Consider the following 23405-nt stretch of genomic DNA (forward strand, 5'->3'; position numbering starts at 1 on the left):
TGGGGGGGAGGGCAAAGGGGTAGGGGAAGATGGAACTTGCCTACAATCCTGCCCTCCTCGTTCTCCTTGTTTTCCTTCTGCAGCTGCCTCTGCTCAACTAAAACTGGAGTCTGGCCTGCATTAGGGAGATTTGCAGGCTCTTCTTCCTTCTCCTTCGGTATCAACTGAAACAGCAGAAAGGAATCCTTTCAATAGCAACAGTCCACACCATCTTTTTCACTCACCCTCTGCAAGTGTGAAATTAGAGCTGTGTTTGTTCACACCACACATTTAAGGTGTGCCCATTTATTGCACACACACCCAATCTCCAAGTGGTGCGGTATTCCCAGGGGTTCCATGCGCTTACCGAGGGCTCAGTTTCCTCAGAATGAGGGGCAGCTGAGACTGTGGTATCTTGATAAAAATTGGTTAATTTACACATCTAAGCAACCTGAGCTCTGATGGAGGGGCTCACAGCATTAATGCCCCCCAAAGGGTCTTGCTTCTCCAACCCGCCATAGCAGCTATTTTGATGCGGGTGCCCCCAGCGCTCTCCAGGACCTTCGGACCCTGAAGACATGTGGAATCCCTTGTTGAGGGCTAGATAAAACAATACGGAAGAGGCCAGTGTGGTGTAGTGGTTAAGAGCGGTAGTCTCATAATCTGGTGAACCGGGTTCGCTTCCCCGCTCCTCCACATGCAGCTGCTGGGTGACCTTGGGCCAGTCACACTTCTCTGAAGTCTCTCAGCCCCACTCACCTCACAGAGTGTTTGTTGTGGGGAAGGAATGAAAGGAGAATGTTAGCCGCTTTGAGACTCCTTAAAGAGAGTGAAAGGCGGGATATCAAATCCAAACTCTTCTTCTTCATCATCTAGTCTACTGTGGTCTGCACATGGCCTTCTCAACCACTAGAGGGTCAGGGCGTCTGATGGCCAGCAGAGCCAGACTAGAGTCTGATGGTGCAGTTCCCAAGAAATTCCACCAGAGGGCTGGAGCCTTTCACTGATTGGCTACAGAGTCAACTAGACACCGAGGGGGGAGGAGCAGCACTTTTGGAGGGAAAATAAAAGGAGCCATTTCTGAGGGAGAGAGTTAGATAGGGCTGGAGTAGAGAAGATGGACAGGGTTCAGGATAGGATTTGATGGAGAACTGGTTCATATTTTAGTTGATCATCCACACTGAGGATGTCAGCAAGAGGAGAGAGCCTCACAGCTTTACATATAGGGAGAAAGTATTGAGGGTTTGGGAAATGTAGACAGACAAGAATGTTCTGGAAGGGCTGAGACTGAGCCAGGAGAGGGAGAAGCTGTGGGAATACAGACTCCATGGGTCTCGAGTTCTTCTAGGTAAAGAAGAGTCCTAAACCAGTCACAAGGGGTGAGGGAATCCCCTGGGTCTATGATTCCATTTGGAATACCTCAGGAATGAGATGATTAAGAGAGTATGTAACTGAAGAAAAGTGCCCCTCACTCACGGACCAAAGTATTAATCTGCAAAGGAAGCTGTGCTGTATTAAATGTATTTAACTGAACCACCTGTCATAACTAAGTAGCAGAAACTGAACCAAGCATTTTACCACCTTTTCTAGAACCTAAACATCTAACTGAAGTGTACCAACTGACTTTTAGCAACCAAAGTTTAAGAAGAGCGGTGCCTAGAGCATTATGTTTAAGCCTGTGGCATCTTTATGAAAGTTAACTTTTACTTGAAAGAATGCATTTCCTGACCCGCTTTATTTCACAAACTTCTTTTAGTTTAATAAAACTTTTCATGCATGTTTGAGCAAGTCCTGCCCGAGACTCTAATCTACTATGTTTTCCCTCACAGAACAAACTGTGGTTAATAATAGAAATTTGTGCAATTGGCGTACAGTGAAGAGTGTGTGCTATATTTAATGGGGGGCAGTTAGCATAAGATTTTTTTTTTTTTAAAGCAATTTATTAGGTTTTACAATAAAAATAAACATAATAAGCAATATAACATTGATCTTAACATATTTTCACATTTTCTTTGGACTTCCTCACATCTCCCGCTCCCACTTTCATCGTTGTAACGTTTTGTCAGCAATTTATCATCTTATTTAAATTCTTATATCCCTTCTATATTTCATAATCTTATAATTCTCAGAAGGAGCTAAATTTCACAGTATTACTTATTTTCTTAAAAACTTCTAAATTTAGTGGTGCTCAGTTATTTTGATCTAGCATCTTATTTAGCATTCACTCAAATTACAATACTTTTGTAAATAGTTCTTAAATTTCTTCCAGTCCTCCTCAATCCTCTCTTCTCCCAGGTCACGGATTCTGCCGGTCATTTCAGCCAGTTCCATGTAGTCTATCAGTTGTATCTGCCATTCTTCCAGTGTGGGTAGATCTTGAGTTTTCCAATGTTTTGCGAGAAGTATCCTTGCTGCTGTTGTTGCATACATAAAAAATGTCTGGTCCTTCTTTGCCACCCCTTGGCCGACAATACCCAAGAGGAAAGCCTCTGGTTTCTTAGTGAAGGTATATTTAAATACCTTTTTCAGTTCATTATAAATCATTTCCCAGAACGCCTTCACTTTAGGGCAAGTCCACCAGAGGTGAAAGAACGTTCCCTCACACTCTTTGCATTTCCAACACTTATTATCAGACAGGTGGTAAATTTTGGCAAGTTTGACTGGGGTCATATACCATCTATAAATCATTTTCATTACATTTTCTTTCAGAGCGTTACATGCAGTAAATTTCAATCCATTACTCCACAACCTCTCCCAGTCCTCAAACATGATATTATGCCCAATGTCCTGTGCCCACCTTATCATAGCCGATTTAACCGTTTCATCTTGTGTATTCCATTTCAACAGCAAGTTATACATCCTTGAAAGTACCTTAATCTTTGGTTCTAACAATTCTGTTTCTAATTTCGATTTCTCCACCTGGAACCCTAGTTTCTTATCATTTTTAAAAACTTCTTTAATCTGAGCGTAATGTAACCAATCTCGCACTTTGTCTTTCATTTTCTCCAAACTCTGCAATTTCCAATTGTCTCCATCCTTTTCTAGTATTTCCCAATATTTTGGCCATTTAGCCTCCATATTGGGTCTTTTTCGGGCCTTGGCTTCCAAAGGTGAAAGCCACCTTGGTGTTTTATTTTCCAGCAAGTCTTTATATTTTGTCCAGACATTAAACAATGATTTTCTGACAATATGGTTCTTAAAGGCCTTGTTTGCTTTAACCTTGTCATACCATAAATATGCATGCCATCCAAAGGCATTGTTAAACCCTTCCAAATCTAACACATCAGTGTCTTCAAGAAGTAGCCAGTCTTTTAGCCAGCAGAACGCTGCGGCTTCATAATACAACTTTAAGTCTGGCAGGGCAAAGCCCCCTCTTTGTTTTGCATCGGTTAATATCTTAAACTTAATTCTGGGCTTTTTGCCCTGCCAGACAAACTTAGAAATGTCTCTCTGCCACTTCTGAAAGCACTCCGTTTTGTCCAAAACCTGAAGTGTTTGAAATAAAAACAACATCCTTGGCAATACATTCATCTTGATAGCAGCAATTCGGCCTAACAAGGAAAGTTTCAATTTTGACCAACTATCTAAGTCTCTCTTAATTTCTGTCCAGCATTTTTCATAATTGTCCTTAAATAGACTTAGATTTTTTGCTGTTATGTTTACCCCTAGGTATTTTACTTTTTTAACCACATTAAGTTCCGTCTCATTCTGAAACCGTTCTGACTCTGTATCAGTCAAATTTTTCCCCAAAACCTTAGTTTTCTGTTTATTTAGTTTAAATCCAGCCACCCGACCAAAGTCATTAATCAGTTGTAATACTCTTTTCGTACTGGGCTCTGGCTTCTGCAAGGTCAAAACCAGGTCATCTGCGAAAGCTTTTAATTTATATTGTTTCTGACCGACCTGAATTCCTTCCACCAACCGATCCCCTCTAATCATGTTCAATAGCACTTCCAGAACCGAAATAAATAACAAAGGGGAAATAGGGCAACCTTGTCGTGTCCCTTTTTCAATTCTAAACTCTTCTGTAACCACATTATTAACTATCAGTTTAGCTTTCTGTTCTGAATATATCGCCTCAATCCCATTTTCAAAACCCCGTCCCACTCCCATCTCTTTTAAATTTCCCATCATAAATTTCCAGAAGATATTGTCAAAGGCCTTCTCCGCGTCTATAAAAATTAAAACTGCTTTTGTATTTATGTCTGTTTGCAAAAGTTCCAAAATATCAATAATGTTCCTTGTATTAGCAAACAGATGTCTACCTGGGAGAAAGCCAGCCTGGTCCTTATGAATTACTTCATTTAAAACTTTTTTAAATCTATTTGCCAAAATGTCTGCAAATATTTTGTAATCCACATTTAAAAGAGAGATGGGACGGTAGTTCTTAAGTTGTGTCTTTTCAGCTTCCGACTTTGGTATTAATGTGATGAACGCTTCCTTCCACGACTCCGGTGCCCTCTTCCCCTCCATAATTTCATTGCTGACCTCCATCAAAGGTTGTATCAAATAGTCTTTTAATGTCTTATAGTACTTGGAGGTCAGCCCATCTGGTCCTGGAGATTTGCCAAGTTGCATGTTCTGGATGGCTTGTTCGATCTCCTGTCGTGTTATTTTAGAATTCAGGATTGTCCTATTTTCTTGTGACAATTTAGATAGTCCGTTTTTTGCCAAAAATTGTTTAATCTCAACATCATCTTGCGGCCCTTGGGTGTATAATTTTTTGAAGTATCTCTGGAAACACTTTCTGATGTCCACTGGATTCTGGATGTTTTTTCCATCAACCTCTAAGTTTGTAACAGTATTTAATCTTTGTCTTCTCTTCAACTGCCAAGCTAGCAGTTTTCCACATTTATTCGCCGACTCAAACGTTTTTTGTTTCATTAATTTAACCTTCCATTCAATTTCCTGATTTATCAATTTAGAATATTGTGTTTGATAAAGTTTAATTTCTCTCAGAGTTGGCTGTGACTTCGGATTCACTCTTAATTTCTTCTCTAATTCTTTTATTTTATCCAAGATCTTATCTTTTTTCTCATTTTGTGTTCTTTTCTTTACTGCATTCTGTTGTATCAAGAATCCCCTCATTACAGCTTTGCTTGCGTCCCAGATTATTCTTTTTTCCACCATATTATTCATATTTATCTCAAAATAATCCTTCAAAACTTTTTGGGCCTTCTTGGTAATTTCCTGATCTCTAAACAAATTGTCATTCATCTTCCATCTAAAGGATCCAGTTGGTAATAGTGTCATATCCATCTTTACTGCATTATGGTCGGAGCAGGTCTTTGGGCAGATTTCCACTTTTCTGACCTTAGGTGCCAGGCCTCTAGAAATCCATATTTGGTCGATTCTTGTCCAGGTCAGTTGGGCTTCAGAAAAGAATGTTCCCTCTCTTCCTAGTGGGTTCTTTGTCCTCCAAATGTCAATCAAATCCATATTGTCAGTCATTTCAAAAAAGGTTTTAGGTAGTCTGCCGTCTTTTGTAACATTTTGACTTTGTGACTTGTCCATGTTAGTTGATACGACCCCATTCATATCTCCCATCATTATGATGTTGTTGTAGTCTAGATAGTCCAGCATTGTCTCCTGCAGCTTCTTGTAAAATTCCGATTTCCCTTCATTAGGTGCATAGATTCCTAATATCAGCAGTTTCTCTCCTTGATATTGTATCTCAATAGCCAAAATTCTTCCATGTTCATCTTTAAATAGGAATTTAGGTGACAGGCTCTCTTTTGCATATATCACCACGCCTCTCTTCTTAACTTTGTCCGACGATACAAATTCCTGGCCCAATCTTTTATTTATTAACACTTTTCTGTGGAGCCTCGTCACATGTGTTTCTTGTAAACAAATAATGTCCAATTGTTCTTTTTTTAATATATGAAATATTTTCTTCCTTTTTTCCGGAATGTTACAACCATTAATATTCCAGCTCAACAGTTGCAGAGACATCCTGAACTATCTGGTTATTTTTCAAGGGGTGGTATCTTCTCAGGATCTTCAGGTTCCACAGATGCTGATGTTGGTACTGGCGTTGCCTCAGGCCCAGAAGGTAGTTCAATTCCTTTTTGAAGGTCCTCTCCGTATGTAGACAGGAATTTGTCTCTCTCTTCCAGTGTTCTTACTTTAACCTTTCTCCCTCTAAAGGTAAAAGATATTCCTTGGGGAAATTCCCACCTGAATGGAATTGCGTTGCTCCTTAGTAGTTTAACAAGTTCAGAATAGGCGGCTCTAAGATCAAGCAGTAGTCTTGGGATATCTTTATAAATTTCAATTCTTCTATCCAAAACCTCCAGTGATTTTACAAAATGTAGTCCCAAAATCTTATCCCTTTCCTCCTTTGATCTCAATGTTATCAAACAGTCTCTGGGCCTCTCCTTCTTTATGAATCTTCCAAGTCTGAAAGCTGACACGATTTTAAAGTCCTTTTCTTCCAAGTTCCAGAACTTGGAGAATTCTTTGGTCAAAAACTCAGTTAGATGTCCTTCTTCTGCCTCTTGTAGTGATCTAATCCTTAAGTTGTTCTCACGATTTCGCAGTTCTATCATAGAGAGATAAATCTGATGTTCCCCAACTTGTTTAGTGAGTGGTCTTACCTCTTGCTCTAAATTTTCTAATTTTTGTCTGGTGTCCTCAGCCAATTTCCGATTTTCTGCTGAGGCCTCCGTTAACTGTCCAATTGCTTGTGCATTCTGTACCACTTGTGTGGTTAATTTATTTAGACATTCTGTGTTTTTGTCAATCTTTGCTGATTGCGCATCTACTTTCTTGTCCAAAGCTTCCAATTTTTCAAAAATTTTGTCTAGAACAGAAACAGATGCTCCTGAGGCCATATCTTCCAATTGTAACTGCTCTGCTTCGCCCTCTCCCTCCACTTCTGAGGGCAAAGTAGGAACAGATGATCTACGTGTCTGTGAGGCTGAGGTTAGAGTTGTTAAAGTTGTTTGTTTAGCTCTCCCTCTTTTTCTTGTGCCACTCATTCCAACGTTATCTGTCAGTCAAGGTCACACTGAGTTATTCCCATGGGAATGGAAAGGTCCAGAGCAAGCAAACAGCAAGGGAATCGAAAGTAAAAAGTGCATGTAAAGTCACTGTTTTAATCCAATCCTCTAGAGGGAGCTTAAAATGTCTTTCAGAGTCTAATTTAATGTCCAAGAACCTTCAAATACAAATGTTTAGCAGAGTTTATGAATGGTCACTTTGTTACAGACAGTGCTTATTTATCTCCAAAAAGAATGTTTCAAATTTAAAAGGTCTCAATACCCTCAGATTGTTTCAAGTTCCAATATACAGTATCCAAATCTGCAGTGCTGACAGCTCCCTTAGTGCTCAGGCAGCTCCTGACTCTGGGTTTCACCTTCTAATTTGTAATCCAATAAAAGGAGGAAAGTCAAGTGCAAGTAAAAATCCCAAATCTTTAGCTTAAAGTCTTTACTTTAAGATGCAAGTTCAATAGATGCTTAGATCTGTAAAACTTAGGATCTCTTTCTTTCAGCCTCCACTCCTCCAGCTGATTGCTTTTTTCAAGTTCAATGGCTGCGGAAGACGGACTTCCTGCTTCCACGTCTCTCCGCTTTCAGCCAAATTCAAGCCAATTTAAATTTTCCCTTTAAAGTCTCAAATTCAAGTGACTCAGTCTTTTACTCACAAGTTAGTTGCTTTTTCGTCCGAATCCGTAATTTAGCAGGAAAAGGGATCAGCGCTCACCGACAGTAGCAGCGCGGCTTCGCTCCTCAGGCTGTGAAACAGCTCTCAGCGCCGCAACCCCCCTCCGCGCTCCGGAGCCCCTTACGGGGTTCCTTCTGCGCTTGGAGGGTCGCTCAAGGCGCCCACCGAGCCTCAAGACCCCAGGCTCTTGCCGCCTGGGGTTTTCCAGAGTGGGTCTCCGCTTCGCCGTAGCGGACGACCCGTTGCCTGCGGAGCCTCCTCTCCCGTTCAGAAGAGGACCGCCATTGCCGTTCGCGCCGCCCCCGGAAGTCAGTTAGCATAAGATTGCCAGATTTTTTTCAATGAATCCGGGGACACTTTTCAATTTCAATAGGAATGATAGGATTTTGTCAGGGGACTGATTTGTAAATCCGGGGACTGTCCCCGGGAAACGAGGATGTCTGGTAGCCTTAAGTTAGTGGGGTGAGTCCACCGTACTATTAATTGGTAGTAAGTGGGTGGGTCTGCCGCAGAGCTCAACCTTTGGCCCCACAACCAACCCTCTGGCAGCATGACAGCCAGTGGTAACTAAACGCCCACCAAGTTAGATCCCTTTAAAATATGATTGGCCTCAGCCCAGTATACCTGAAGGAGCGTCTCCACCCCCATCATTCTGCCCGGACGCTGAGGTCCAGCGCTGAGGGCCTTCTGGCGGTTCCCTCATTGCGAGAAGCAAAGCTACTGGAAACCAGGCAGAGGGTCTTCTCGGTAGTGGCATTTAGAAGACATCTGAAGGCAGCCCTGTTTAGGGCAGTTTTTAATGTGTGACATTTTAATGTATTCTTAATTTTTGTTGGAAGCTGCCCAGAGTGGCTGGGGAACCCCAGCCAGATGGGCGGGGTACAAATAATAAATTATTATTATTATTATTATTATTATTATTATTATTATTATTATATTCATGGAAGTGAAGGCTGTCAACAGCCGGTAGCCATGGCGGCTCTGTTCTGTCTCCCCAGTCAGAGGAGGCAATGCGTCTGAATACGAGTTTTGGGGGACCACAGAAGAGGAGAGAGCTCTTATGCTTGCATGTTTCCCCACAGGCATCTGTTTGGCCGCTGGGAGAACAGGATGCTGGACTAGATGGGCCATTGGCCTCTGCTTCTTAATCTTTTCACCTGGAAGGAGAGCATGACTTTGACGTCTCCCGGTTCTTCATACCAGTAAGCAGTGCTTTTTTCCTTGAAAAATGTTTAGGGGTACTCTCATTTTCCTACTCATATTGAAATACTGCCCCGTAATGAGGCCAGACTTGGATTCACAAAATGTTTAGGGGTCTGCGTACCTGTGCGTCCCCCGCAAAAAAGCACTGCCAGTGAGGATTCATAGAGTCATGGTCCTCCATGGGTCACAGACACAGGTCTCTCAACTCTGTAAGAGAATGTGGGATATGTAACAGAGACACCCAAGATATTAGGGATATTCCCACACCCAGAGAGCTATGAGGAAGGGCCTCGGGTTAAGTCAGGCATCCCCAAACTTGGCCCTCCAGATGTTTTGGGACTCTACAACTCCCACCATCTCTAGCTAACAGGACCAGTGGTCAGGGATGATGGGAATTGTAGTCCCAAAAACATCTGGAGGGCCGAGTTTGGGGATGCCTGCGTTAAGCAGATTTCCTCCAAACACTACACCGTGACCCTCATCTATTTGTGCATGTACTGTGGTACCTCGGTTTACATATGCTTCAGGTTATAGACTCTGCTAACCCAGAAATAGTAGCTTGGGTTAAGAACTTTGCTTCAGGATGAGAATAGAACTTGTGCTCCGGCGGCAGCGGGAGGCCCCATTAGCTAAAGTGGTGCTTCAGGTTAAGAACAGTTTCAGGTTAAGAATAGACCTCCGGAACGAAATAAGTACTTAACCCGAGGTACCACTGTATTCTTTTCTATTCATTTTGCAAGGAACAAGCAGTAGTTAATATCAACCGCAAATACGGGTTTAAATATGGGCCCTATGGCTTTATCTAAAGAAGCATTGTAACAGAACACAGGCATTGTTCCAGTCTTAATGTTTTGATTGATTGGCTCTTACTGTATTTTGACAATCTGTTCTTGGTTTTAGGCTTGAGAGGGGATCATTGTACATTGTGTCAACTGCTTCAGTATTTTGCTGTAGCAAGCGGTATATACGTTAGTAAAATGAATGAATGAAATGAATGCTTGGAGGAAGCCAGGACTGTTTAAAGAGGTACCTTTAAAAGTATGGCATTAATGTGGTCATTTTTTTTTTTTTACACCGGCAAAGTACACCTACTCCTAAGGATGCTGCTGCTTCCTGGCAGGGACTTTGAGGTCCAGCTCCCCAGCAGTGCAGTATTCAAACCTAATATTTCTGCTTCAAGGACACCTCCAAATAAGGAAACATTGAATGCCAAAGCTCCTTTACGGAAGATGATCAAGCAAGAAAGAAGGGAAACTGAAACTGAAACTAAACTTGGGAAAGCCCCTCCTTCCGCCTCCCACTCCCAGATACATTAACCCAGAGTTTTCTAAACTGTGTGTCGCCACACAATAATGTGTTGGCTGAAGTATGTAGGTATATTGTGCGAATTCTCCCCATGTTCCTCCTGGGGCTGGAAAGGGGTTAGTTTAACCTGCAGTTTGCTAGAAAAACTGAATAATTGCGTCGAAAAATGATGCATGTCTAAAAGGCATTGTCACCAACATGCAAAGTTTGGAAACCTGTACAGTAACGCCCTTTTCTTCCTAATATTGTGGGTTTCAACCAAAGTCTGTTGCCTGTTGCAACAACACTTTCCTCACCAAACTCCACTGCCACCACTAGGCACCTCCCAGATTCAGCTTCCATCCTCCTCTGAAGAAATGAAAGAATCCCTTTAACTCACCCAGGAAAGTAGAAAGGAAAATGGGTCTACTATCCAGCCCCAATGCAGCACTCACTCTGGGGGAGGAAGATTAAAAGCTAGGATGTCAGCGCCCAGGAAGCAGAGCAGAAATGGGAACTCTATGTTAAGCTTGTCCTACAAGATCCCATGACATTTTCTCTTGAGCTCCAGACAGGTGGTGCTGAATTTATGACTTGCCTCTTGCATCCCAGACTTCTTCTCCCCCAGCTGTGCACATGCTCAGGTAAATGAGAACAGCTGCTGATTGTTTCTGAGGGATTTGCAAAGGCTGCTGGGAAATGAAGTTCACAGGGAGGAAAACTGAGCCAAGACCAGCAACCAGGCAGCTGAGAGAGAAAGATTCCCTCTCTCCTTGCACTTTGATTTCTAGCCTTCCTGTTCTCTTTTAAAATTTAAATCCAAAATTTATTTTCATATATATTTTCAACATAGGAACATTAAAAATAAGAAGGCATGGCTTGGGGAAGACAGATTGGCCCACAGGCCAGAGGTTCTACAACCATGTGCAATGAGAAAACCTGTTTAATAAACGTTGTTACAGTATGTTTAAAACTGCAACCTTGACAGGGAGCGAGAGTAATAAAAGGGAAGCAAAAGGGGTAAAAACCTACAAAATTTATTCGTGAATATAACAAACACATTAAAATATTTACTGAAGCAAGTGCCAAGTAAAACATGCATTTAAAAAGAAGTACCAGCGATTGGAGTAATACAATGAAGTAGAAGAATGGAGAAACAGAAGCATTTGCAAGATCTCTCTGCCTCTCCATTGCTGTCTTGTGCCGATTCAACTGACGTGAAATGAATGCACTATCATAAAAGCTTTCCCCACACTTGTGGGCTATTTGGTGGGAATTGTCTTGTGCTGATTAATTGGAGATTTAAAAAAGGGTCTTGCTTCAGCCTGAGAAGCTCTGCGATGTCTCCTATTTATGCTTCAGTTGATGTAACCCAAGGCTTCCGCTGCACCCAAATGTTCTGGAACAAATGGAACATACAAAACATTTCTTTTCAGGGCGGGTTACATTATGTTCAACAAGACTTGGTTCAGATGCATGGCTCAGGCCAAAATCTGGCTCCTCTCCTCTATGAATTCTCTGATGTTCCATAAGGGAGGTGCTGCACCTGAAGCTCTCTCCGCATTCTGAGCATTTGTGAGGTCCTTCTTCAATGTGCATCCTGTTATGTTCAATGAGATCAAACGGAGAAGTAAAGTCCTTGTCGCATTTTGAGCATTTGTATGTTTTCTCCACTTCATGGGTTCTCTGATGTGCGTTGAGATGTGTTCTACCATCGAAGCTCTGCCCACATTCTGAGCATTTATAGGGCTTCTCTTTCCTGTGGATTCTTTGATGCAGTCTAAGGTTGGATCGGGTAATGTAATTCTTGCCACATTCTGAGCATTTGTGTGGCCTCTCCCCTGAGTGGATTCTCTGATGTACTTTTAAGGTGCTCTTTTGATTGAAGCTCTGCCCACATTCTGAGCATTTGTATGGCCTCTCCCCTGTGTGGGTTCTCTGGTGTACGTTCAGAGTGCTCTTTTGATTGAAGATCTTCCCACATTTTTCACATTGATAAGGCTTCTCTTTCGTGTGGATTCTTTGATGCACTGTAAGGTTGGGTTGAGTAAGGTAACTCTTGCCACATTCTGAGCATTTGTATGGCCTCTCCCCTGTGTGGGTTCTCTGGTGTACTTTCAAGTTGCACTTTTGACTGAAGCTCTGCCCGCATTCTGAGCATTTATAAGGCTTCTCTTCAGTGTGGCTAACTTGGTGCGAGGCAAGGTTTGACTTACGACTGAAGCTTCTTCCACATTCCTCACATTTATAGGGCTTCTCTCCCGTGTGACTTCTTTCATGCAGAACAAGGGACGTCTTGTTCTTATAGCTTTTCCCACACTGCTTACATATATAGGGGGCCTCTTCTTTGTGAACTCTTTGGTGTTGATAAAGGTTCGACTTGTGTTTGAAGCTTTTTCCACATTGGCTACATTGATAGGGTCTCTCTTCCACCTGAGTTCCCTGTATAACATTCTCGTTCATCTCTTTGTGCTCAGGCTCCATTGACAACATCGCACAACGTTCTCCTTCATTCTCAGTTACCTGCGTATCATCTGCTGAAATCAAGGGGAGAAAGTCTCGTTGGAACCCCAAAGGAGAAGGAAAACTTCCGTTGGCTCTCTACTAAATGTGTCATTTCATTCATTAAAATTGTTTGTCTCCCATAGTGCAACTTATTTATTTCCCCCTATGTCTGTTAGAATATGCTGCTGAAAGACACTTTGCCCAGCAGATCTTTCCTTTCCTCTAAAGCAGGAGGTTAAGAGATTGAAGGGAATATTAATGGCTTAAGAATTACCGGTAGCTTACTGGAATTAGGTAAAGGGACCCCTGACCATTAGGTCCAGTCGTAACCAACTCTGGGGTTGCAACGCTCATCTCGCTTTATTGGTCGAGGGAGCCAACGTACAGCTTCCGGGTTATGTGGCCAGCATGACTTAAGCTGCTTCTGGCGAACCAGAGCAGTGCACGGAATCACCGTTTACCTTCCCGCCAGAGCGGTACCTGTTTATCTACTTGCACTTTGACGTGCTTTCGAACCTCTAGGTTGGCAGGAGCAGGGACCGAGCAACGTGAGCTCACCCCGCTGCAGAGATTCAAACCGCCGACCTTTTGATCGGCAAGTCCTAGGCTCTGTGGTTTAACCCACAGCGCCCCCCGCGCCCCTTTAGTGGAATTAAACAACAGTATACTGCTTAAATTTGATGTGTTTGTTGGTTTGCATGCTCTGGCGGAACAATTAGGATGCAAGTGCTTCTATAACCTGGTACAGCAATTGTTGGGTGTAGTGAAGGGTTAACCTTCTGTGTCTCATGCTTGAGGGGGGAAGGGCTTACAAGGGAAGTAAGCCAGGACGTTACGTCAACAGAGTGCTTTCGATTTCAGATCGGTCGCTGCACTGAGAGAGAAAGGAGTCAGAGAAAATGCAGCTAGACACTGATGGTTTTCTTGGATTGTAAATATGCTGTTTTGCGACAATAAAGAGCTTCTAGCATAGAAGCAACGTCTGGACTGATTTACTGCCCTTACTCGCACAGACGCTGTGCTTTCTGCTTAATTGCTTTCTCCCGAAGCTACGCTGGAAAAACAGAAGCTGCAGACGCTATCAGCAGAGGTTCGCAGGGAAGTGTGGCTGGGCAATAAAGCAATAAATCTTCGAATAGGTTATGGGTCAATGCCAAGAGTGTGTGAAAGGGCTTGAAAGGCTTTAAAAGACTGAACGTCGGCTTGATCGACTGCCAAGGCTTCAAAGGGCAGATCGGAGGAGGCTGATGGAGAGGGAGCTTGGAGCCACGTCGTCCGGAGCGCTCGGTTTGGCTGCAGAGTGAGTATTATTAGCTACTCTTGCAAAAGGCCAACAGAAGGGAAGGGAGGCAATGGCTCAGTCCCAGGGACAAGTCTTTGAGAGCTTCAATATCCCCTTTGAAAGACTCAATGGGAGTAACTGGGATGATTGGCAGAAAAGAATGTACTTTTGGCTGGGAGGGAAGCAGCTTTTGGAGTGCACGCAGCAGGACCCCTTTGTGGCTGCTGCTGGGGCAGGGGCTGCTGATCAAGAGCGTGCGGCTGCAGCAGCCAAGAAAGACCAGAAGGCCATGTCCCACGTTGTCATGGCACTTGAGGCTAATCAGTTGCCTCATATTGACGGTTTGCGGACCTGTCATCAGATTTGGACTGCGTTGCAAAGAATACACCAACGCACAACAGCAGGGGCTAAGGTGCATGTGCCTTGTTTGAGAAAAGGCTGGCCCCAGGGGAACCGATACATGAGCACATTGCACAGGTGCTGTCTATCTTCAGCAAGCTGTGTTTGCTCAACGTCCCTTTTCCTGAGGAGTTGAAGGCTTATGCCTTGCTGAGCTCTTTGGATAAGATCTATGAGAACTTGGTTCTAATGATGGAGACTATGCCGATTCAGGATTTGACTTTGGATTATATCTCTGGGCACTTGATTGATGAAGAGATAAGGAGAAAAGGGACTGCTAGAGAGCCAACAGGCTGTACCCCTAGGAGGAGTGGGGGGGGGCAGCAGGCCACAGTGAGCATACTGTGAAAGCTTTTGCCTTTAGCAAGAGATGTTTTCACTGTGGCAGTCACACACATCTTATCCGTAACTGTCCAATGGAAGCACAGGAGCCCAAGGACAGTCAGAGAGGAATGCAGCAGCTGCCCGGAAAGCAGATAAGCTCCGCTTCTCAGCAGCAGAGGCGTGGGAAAGCTTCCAAAGGCACCGGACGTGGAGACAACAAAGACAAGGCATCATATTTCCACCTGGCAGCGTCAATGGCAAACGTGAAGGACGCCTGCACAGGCCCCTGTCAGGGGGGGGCAGTGAGAGGGGGAGTGTTGCCATGGCGATCCAGGAATGTCAACAACCAGACACTCTAACTGTCATCATCGACTCAGGAGTGACAAACACTCTCATGCCATCTGCTGGTGTTTTAAGGAACTGCAGGACAGTAAAAACTGATAAATACGTCACGCTTGCGGATGGAAGTAAAAGACGGCTGACGCAGTCAGGACTTTTTTACTGTTCCTTTCTTAAACACGAGGTCAAAGCTTATGCGGTGCCCGGCTTAGCCAATTGTTTGTTAAGTGTGCATGATTTACTTGCTGATGGTTTTTGTGTGTCTTTTGCAGGTACCCAATGTGAGTTTTCCAAGAATGGGAAGCACTTGTACACAGTGCAGTCCAAAGGCAATTTGTTTGTTGTAGAGTTGCCTGTTTCTACAGAAGAGGATGACACCGAAGATGCAAAGGGGCAATGTGTGAATGTAGCGCCCCACGATGGTTGTCCACATATCTGGCACAGACGTTTTGCACATCTGAATTGGGGGTTTGTCCAGAAGGCACCTGAGCTAACACAGAGGTGCAAATTTAAGGCTTGTGACAAATTCTTAGATTGTAATGCTTGTAAGCAAGCCAAGGTTGTGACATGCTCCTATCCAAAGTCAGAGAGACAGACCACTCAACCCTTTGAGTTAATTCATGCAGATTTGTGTGGCCCCATGTCAGTTGAATCACTGGCGGGATCAAAGTACTCTCTGCTTCTGGTTGATGATTTCTCAAGGTCTGCTCTACACTCTAAAGGGGAGGCGGCTAAACTGATCAGGGATTGGATCACCGCAGTTGAGGTAACCTTCTCCACCAGAGTGCGTGGCTTTCAAAGTGACAGAGGTGCTGAGTTCACCGGTTCTGCTTTACAGGATTTCTTTAGGGAGAAGGGGATTAGCCACCGATTGACTGCTCCTTACTCTCTGCAGCAGAATGGGATCGAGGAGAGAAGGAACAGGATGATACAGGAAGCGGTGGCGTCTGTTCTGTGGGATGCAGGGCTACCCCAGAGTTTCTGGTCTGAAGCCTGGCGCTTTGTGGTTCATACGCAGAACAGAGTGTACAACTGAAGTGTAGGAAATACACCTTATTTCTTGCTGCATGGAAAGAAACCTAAGGTGCACTACCTTCGCGTGTTTGGTTGTGAGGCCTGGGTTCTTATTCCAAAGGCTCTACGCAAGAAAGGTGAGCCAAGATCCAAAAGGATGATCTTTGTGGGGTATGAGCCTGGCTCCAAGGCCTGGCGGTTTGCGTACCCAAGTGGAAACCAGTCAAGGTTGGTGATTAGCAATAGTGCTGAGTTCTGTGAACAAGCTGGTTGGAAACATTTGCACACTAATCCAGACATGATTCCACAGCCGTTCTATGACTCAGACATTGAGGAGGAAGAGGAACTTGTTGCTGGGGACCGTGGTCCAGAGCAACAGGGTCCACCACAGGGACAGAGTCCAAGGCAGAGACAGCTCAGGATCCCTCAGAGGGGGGAACCTAGAACACCTCCTCAGGCAAGTGTCAAGTCTGAGCCAAAGAGTGAGCCTTCCTCACCTGCTGGAGCAGTTGTAAGGCCCAAGAGGCGCAGCAGGTCAGAGGGGGAAGACACTGAGGTTGAGGATGATTTAGCTGGACCCAGTGAGTCAGCAGGGACACAGGGTTCACACTGAGGAGATCAGCGAGGACAAGGAGGCCTCCTGATCGGTATGACGCTTCAGGCGTCTGGGTAGGTGCAGCCAGATGTGAACCTGAATCCTTCGAGGATATTCAAAGTTTACCTCAGGAAGAAGCAGGTAAGTGGCACAGGGCAATGGACAAAGAGATGAAGTCCATGAAAGACCTAGGTGTGTTCTTACTCACAGAGTTGCCACCGGGCAAACAGGCTGTGAGTTGCAGGTGGATTTACCGCTTGAAACCCACTGACACTGGAGAGCCACAGTATAAAGCCAGATTAGTTGCTCGAGGATTCACTCAGAGAAAGGGAATACACTTCACTGAGGTGTATTCGCCAACCTCAGGAGCAGAGACTCTGAGAACGCTTTTAGCTTTTGCTGCACAGAGAGGTTGGAAGGTAAACCACTTTGATGTGGATATTGCCTACCTGAACTCAGATCTCCAGGAGGAGCTGTACATTCTTCCTCCTTAGGGGTTTGAGATCTTGAGACAAGGTGTTGTGCGGAGATTACACAAATCCATCTATGGATTATGTCAATCAGCCAGAAACTGGAACATGTGCCTGAATGAAGCCTTAGAAGAGCTAGGTTTCAAAAGAAGTGTTGCGGACAGTTGCCTCTATTTGAAAGGATCAGGTGCAACACATGAATTTGTTCAGATTTTTGTCGATGATTTGCTATTCTTTTCAGAGACAGATAAACAGGCAGAAAGGTTTGCTAGGAAGCTAGGTAAACGGTTCAAGCTTAATCAGCTTGGTGCTGTCAAAACCTATCTAGGCATAGATATTGTCAGAGCACAGGATGGAAGCTTCTTGCTTAGCCAGAGAGGCAAAATTGAGCAACTGCTTCAGAAATTCAGGATGAGCGACTGTGCAGGAGTGAGAAGTCCTATGGAGACTAGTTTTGTGAAGGATAGTCAGCAAGTAGAACACACTGTGTTTGAAAACGCTGAAGCATTTCAGTCAGCCCTAGGGAGTTTGCTGTACTTGTCCCAGTGGAGCAGACCAGATATAGCGTTTGCTGTCAATCTGCTCAGCAGGGAAGCTTCAAACCCTAGTGTGCAAGCCTGGAATGGCATCAAGAGAGTTCTGAGGTATTTGCAGGAAACCAAAGACTTTTGTCTTAGGTTGCCAGCGCAAGGTGAAGTCAAACTGACTTGTTTTGTGGACTTGGACTGGGCTAATACTGAGGACCGCAAGTCCGTGTCTGGCCTAGTGGTGAAGTTTGGGAACTCAGTAGTTGGGTGGAGGTCCAAGAAGCAGAGTCTCATAGCGCTCTCATCCACTGAGGCTGAGTTCAGTGCTCTTTCAGAGGTGTGCAGAGAAGTAGAGTTCTATGCTTGTTTGGTCCGGGAACTCTGCGGAGTAGATTGTCTGCCGATATGTGTCTTCGAAGACAATCAACCATGCCTTCGTTTGGCCGAGACGGGTCAATTCAAGGCCAGGACCAAACACCTAGACATTCGCTTTCAGAATGTGTGTCAGAGTGTTCAGGAGGGGTTAGTTGCGCTGAAGTACTGTCCCTCCACCAAGAACCTCGCTGATGGGTTCACAAAGCCACTCTCCTTCCAAAGACATGGGGAGTTTTGCGAAGGTCTGGGTTTGGGATGACTAAGGGTCAATCCCCCCCTCAGGCGCGAGACAAGAGGGGGTGTTGGGTGTAGTGAAGGGTTAACCTTCTGTGTCTCGTGCTTGAGGGGGAAGGGCTTACAAGGGAAGTAAGCCAGGACGTTACGTCAACAGAGTGCTTTCGATTTCAGATCGGTCGCTGCACTGAGAGTGAAAGGAGTCAGAGAAAATGCAGCTAGACACTGATGGTTTTCTTGGATTGTAAATATGCTGTTTTGCGACAATAAAGAGCTTCTAGCATAGAAGCAACGTCTGGACTGATTTACTGCCCTTACTCGCACAGACGCTGTGCTTTCTGCTTAATTGCTTTCTCCCGAAGCTACGCTGGAAAAACAGAAGCTGCAGATGCTATCAGCAGAGGTTCGCAGGGAAGCGTGGCTGGGCAATAAAGCAATAAATCTTTGAATAGGGATTTATTTTCTTATGAAACAAAATCACTTATTGTGAATGCATTGGCACAAATCCTGATTTTCTTGCCTTCCTAGATAAATAAGAATGTAAGGTATTATCATTCTCTGCAGTTCATGTGGTGACCAGTAGGTGGCCATGCCAACTGCAGCATGAGGAACAGCTTTCTGACACAGGAAAACTGTGGGGGGGATTAGCAAGGAGGTGAGATATAAAAGGGAGCGGCTTTGGTCAAGTGGGGGGGGGGAGAGGGCAAAGGGGTAGGGGAAAATGGAACTTGCCTACAATCCTGCCCTCCTCGTTCTCCTTGTTTTCCTTCTGCAGCTGCCTCTGCTCAACTAAAACTGGAGCCTGGCCTGCATCAGGGAGATTTGCAGCCTCCTCTTCCTTCTCCTCCGGTATCAACTGAAACAGCAGAAAGGAATCCTTTCAATAGCAACCTTTTGTTCAAGCTGGAGCAACAGTCCACACCATCTTTTTCACTCACCCTCTGCAAGTGAGAAATGAGAGCTGTGTTTGTTCACACCACACATTTAAGGTGTGCCCATTTATTGCACACACACCCAATCTCCAAGTGGTGCAGTATTCCCAGGGGTTCCATGCGCTTACCGAGGGCTCAGTTTCCTCAGAATGAGGGACAGCTGAGACTCTGGTATCTTGATAATAAATGGTTTATTTACACATCTAAGCCACCTGAGCTCCGATGGAGGGGCTCACAGCATTAATGCCCCCAGAGGGTCTTGCTTCTCCAACCCGCCATAGCAGCTATTTTGATGCGGGTGCCCCCAGCGCTCTCCAGGACCTTCAGACCCCGAAGATATGTGGAATCCCTTGTTGAGGGCTAGATAAAACAATATGGAAGAGGCAACCCTATCTAGTCTACTGTGGCCTGCACATGGCCTTCTCAACCATTAGAGGGACAGGGTGTGTGATAGCCAGCAGAGCCAGACTAGAGTCTGGCGGTGCAGTTCCCAAGAAATTCGACCAGAGGCCCGGAGCCTTTCGCTGATTGGCTACAGAGTCAAGTAGACAATGGGGGGCGGGGGAGGAGCAGCACTTTTGGAGGGAAAATGAATGGAGCCATTTCTGAGGGAGAGAGTTAGATAGGGCTGGATTTGAGAAGACGGACAGGATTTGATTGGAGATGTTAGAGCGGGTTCAGGTTGAGGGATAGGGTTCAGGATAGGATTTGATGGAGAACTAGTTCATATTTGAGTTGGACATCCACACTGAGGATGTTAGCAAGAGGACAGAGCCTCATAGCTTTACATATAAGGAGAAATTGTTGAGGGTTTGGGAAATGGATACAGACAGGAATGTTCTGGAAGGGCCGAGACTGAGCCAGGAGAGGGAGAAGCTGTGGGAATACAGACTCCATGGGTCTCGAGTTCTTCTAGGTAAAGAAGACTCCTAAACCAGTCCCCTGGGTCTATTATTCCATTTGGAATAATTCAGGAATGAGATGATTAAGCGAGTATGTAACTGAAGAAAAGTGCCCCTCACTCACGGACCAAAGTATTAATCTGCAAAGGAAGCTGTGCTGTATTAAATGTATTTAACTGAACCACCTGTCATAACTAACTAAGCTGAACCGAGCATTTTACCACCTTTTCTAGAACCTAAACATCTAACTGAAGTGTACCAACTGATTTTTAGCAACCAAAGTTTAAAAAGAGCGGTGCCTAGAGCATTAGGTTTAAGCCTGTGGCATCTTTATAAAAGGTAACTTTTACTTGAAAGAATGGATTTCCTGACCCACTTTATTTCACAAACTTCTTTCAGTTTAATAAAACTTTTCATGCGTGTTTGAGCAAGTCCTGCCTGAGACTCTAATCTACTACGTTTTCCCTCACACTAGACCCCCACAGGACAAACTGTGGTTAATTGCAGAAATTTGTGCAATTGGCATACAGTGAAGAGTGTGTGCTATATTTAATGGGGGGCAGTTAGCGTAAGATTGCCAGATTTTTTTCAATGAATCCACGGACACTTTTCAATTTCAATAGGAATGATAGGATTTCGTCAGGGGACTGATTTGTAAATCCGGGGACTGTTCCTGGGATACAGGGACGTCTGGTAGCCTTAAGTTAGTGGGGTGAGTCCACTGCACTATTAATTGGTAGTAAGTGGGTGGGTCTGCCACAGAGCTCAACCCGTGGCCCCACAACCAACCCTCTGGCAGCATAACAGCCAGTGGTAACTAAACGCCCACCAATTTAGATCCCTTTAAAATATGATTGGCCTCAGCCCAGTATACCTGAAGGAGCGTCTCCACCCCCATCGTTCTGCCCAGACGCTGAGGTCCAGTGCCGAGGGCCTTCTGGTGGTTCCCTCACTGCGAGAAGCCAAGTTACAGAGAACCAGGCAGAGGGCCTTCTTGGTAGTGGCACCCGCCCTGTGGAACGCCCTCCCATCAGATGTCAAAGAGATAAACAACTACCTGACATTTAGAAGACATCTGAAGGCAGCCTTGTTCAGGGAAGTTTTTAATGTGTGACATTTTAATGTATTTTTAATCTTTGTTGGAAGCCACCCAGAGTGGCTGGAGAACCCCAACCAGATGGGCGGGGTACAAATAAATAATAATAATAATAATAATAATAATAATAATAATAATAATACAGTGGTGCCCCGCAACACGAATGCCTCGCAAGACGAAAAACTCGCTAGACGAAAGGGTTTTTCGTTTTTTGAGTCGTTCCGCAAGACAAATTTCCCTATGGGCTTCCTTTGCAAGACGAAACGTCTTGCGAGTTCTTGCGAGTTTGTTTCCTTTTTCTTAAAGCCGCTAAGCCGTTAACAGCCGCTAAGCCGCTAAGCCGTTAACAGCCGCTAAGCCGCTAATAGCCGTGCTTCGCAAGACGAAAAAACCGCAAGACGAAGAGACTCGCGGAACGGATTAATTTTGTCTTGCGAGGCACCACTGTAATAATAACAACAACAACAACAACAACAAAACAACAACAAGAATAATAATAATAACAAAACATTATTATTATTATTATTATTATTATTATTCTTCTTCTTCTTCTTCTTCTTGTTTTGTTGTTGTTATAATAATAATAATAATAATTGTTGTTGTTGTTGTTGTTTTGTTATTATTATTATTCTTGTTGTTTTGTTGTTGTTGTTGTTGTTGTTGTTGTTGTTGTTGTTGTTATTATTACAGTGGTGCCTCGTAAGACAAAATTAATCCGTTCCGCGAGTCTCTTCGTCTTGCGGTTTTTTCGTCTTGCGAAGCACGGCTATTAGCGGCTTAGCGGCTGTTAACGGCTTAGCGGCTTTAAGAAAAAGGAAACAAACTCGCAAGAACTCGCAAGACGTTTCGTCTTGCAAAGCAAGCCCATAGGGAAATTTGTCTTGCGGAACGACTCAAAAAACGGAAAACCCTTTCGTCTAGCGAGTTTTTCGTCTTGTGAGGCATTCGTCTTGCGGGGCACCACTGTATTATTATTATTATTATTATTATTATTATTATTATTATTATTTTCATGGAAGTGAAGGCTGTCAACAGCTAGTAGCCATGGCCGCTCTGTTCTGTCTCCCCAGTCAGAGGAGGTAATGCGTCTGAATACGAGTTTTGGGGGACCACAGAAGAGGAGAGAGCTCTTATGCTTGCATGTTTCCCCACAGGCATCTGTTTGGCCGCTGGGAGAACAGGATGCTGGACTAGATGGGCCATTGGCCTCTGCTTCTTAATCTTTTCACCTGGAAGGAGAGCATGGCTTCGACGTCCCCCGGTTCTTCATAGCAGTAAGCAGTGCTTTTTTCCTTGAAAAATGTTTAGGGGTACTCTCATTTCCCTACTCTTATTGAAATACTGCCCCTTAACGAGGCCAGACTTGGATTCACAAAATGTTTAGGGGTATGCATACCTCTGCGTCCCCCGCAAAAAAGTACTGCCAGTGAGGATTCATAGAGTCATGGTCCTCCATGGGTCACAGATACAGGTCTCTCAACTCTGTAAGAGAATGTGGGATATGTAACGGAGACACCCAAGATATTAGGGATATTCCCACACCCAGAGAGCTATGAGGAAGGGCCTCGCGTTAAGCCAGGCATCCCCAAACTTGGCCCTCCAGATGTTTTGGGACTACAACTCCTACCATCTCTAGCTAACAAGACCAGTTGTCAGGGATGATGGGAATTGTAGTTCCAAAACATCTGGAGGGCCGAGTTTGGGGATGCCTGCCTTAATCAGATTTCCTCCAAACACTACACCCTGACCCTCATCTATTTGAGCATGTACAGTGGTACCTCGGGTTACATATGCTTCAGGTTACGGACTCCACTAACCCAGAAATAGTACCTCGGGTTAGGAACTATGCTTCAGGATGAGAATATAAATCATGCTCCGCCGGCTCGGCGGCAGCGGGAGGCCCCATTAGCTAAAGTGGTGCTTCAGGTTAAGAACAGTTTCAGGTTAAGAAGAGACCTCCGGAACAAAATAAGTACTTAACCCGAGGTACCACTGTATTCTTTTCTATACAGTTTGCAAGGAACAAGCAGTAGTTAAGATCAACCGCAAATACGGGTTTAAATATGGGCCCTATGGCTTTATCTAAAGAAGCATTGTAAGAGACCACAGGCATTATTCCAGTCTTAATGTTTTGATTGATTGGCTCTTACTATATTTTGACAATCTGTTCTTGCTTTTGGCTTGAGATGGGATCATTGTACATTGTGTCAACTGCTTCAGTATTTTGCTGTAGCAAGCGGTATATACGTTAGTAAAATGAATGAATGAAATGAA

The 23405-nt window shown here is 44.4% G+C and overlaps 1 long non-coding RNA gene across 2 annotated transcripts; it reads left to right on the forward strand.

Annotated features, from left to right (window-relative positions):
* The first annotated feature begins 1111 nt into the window (after nt 1–1111).
* Nucleotides 1112–22419, forward strand: LOC308470246. Of its 2 annotated transcripts, XR_013982298.1 has the most exons (4): nt 1112–1327; nt 8649–8852; nt 18977–19148; nt 22202–22419. It is a non-coding gene; the product is annotated as an uncharacterized lncRNA (long non-coding RNA). The 2 variants fall into 2 exon arrangements; XR_013982299.1 differs by lacking the exons at nt 18977–19148; nt 22202–22419 and adding an exon at nt 12615–12782 and having other exon boundaries at nt 1113–1327.
* The last annotated feature ends 986 nt before the right edge of the window (nt 22420–23405 follow it).

Source organism: Podarcis pityusensis (assembly GCF_964106645.2).
Source record: "Podarcis pityusensis genome assembly, chromosome: 2".
In the NCBI taxonomy this organism is placed as follows: domain Eukaryota; kingdom Metazoa; phylum Chordata; class Lepidosauria; order Squamata; family Lacertidae; genus Podarcis; species Podarcis pityusensis.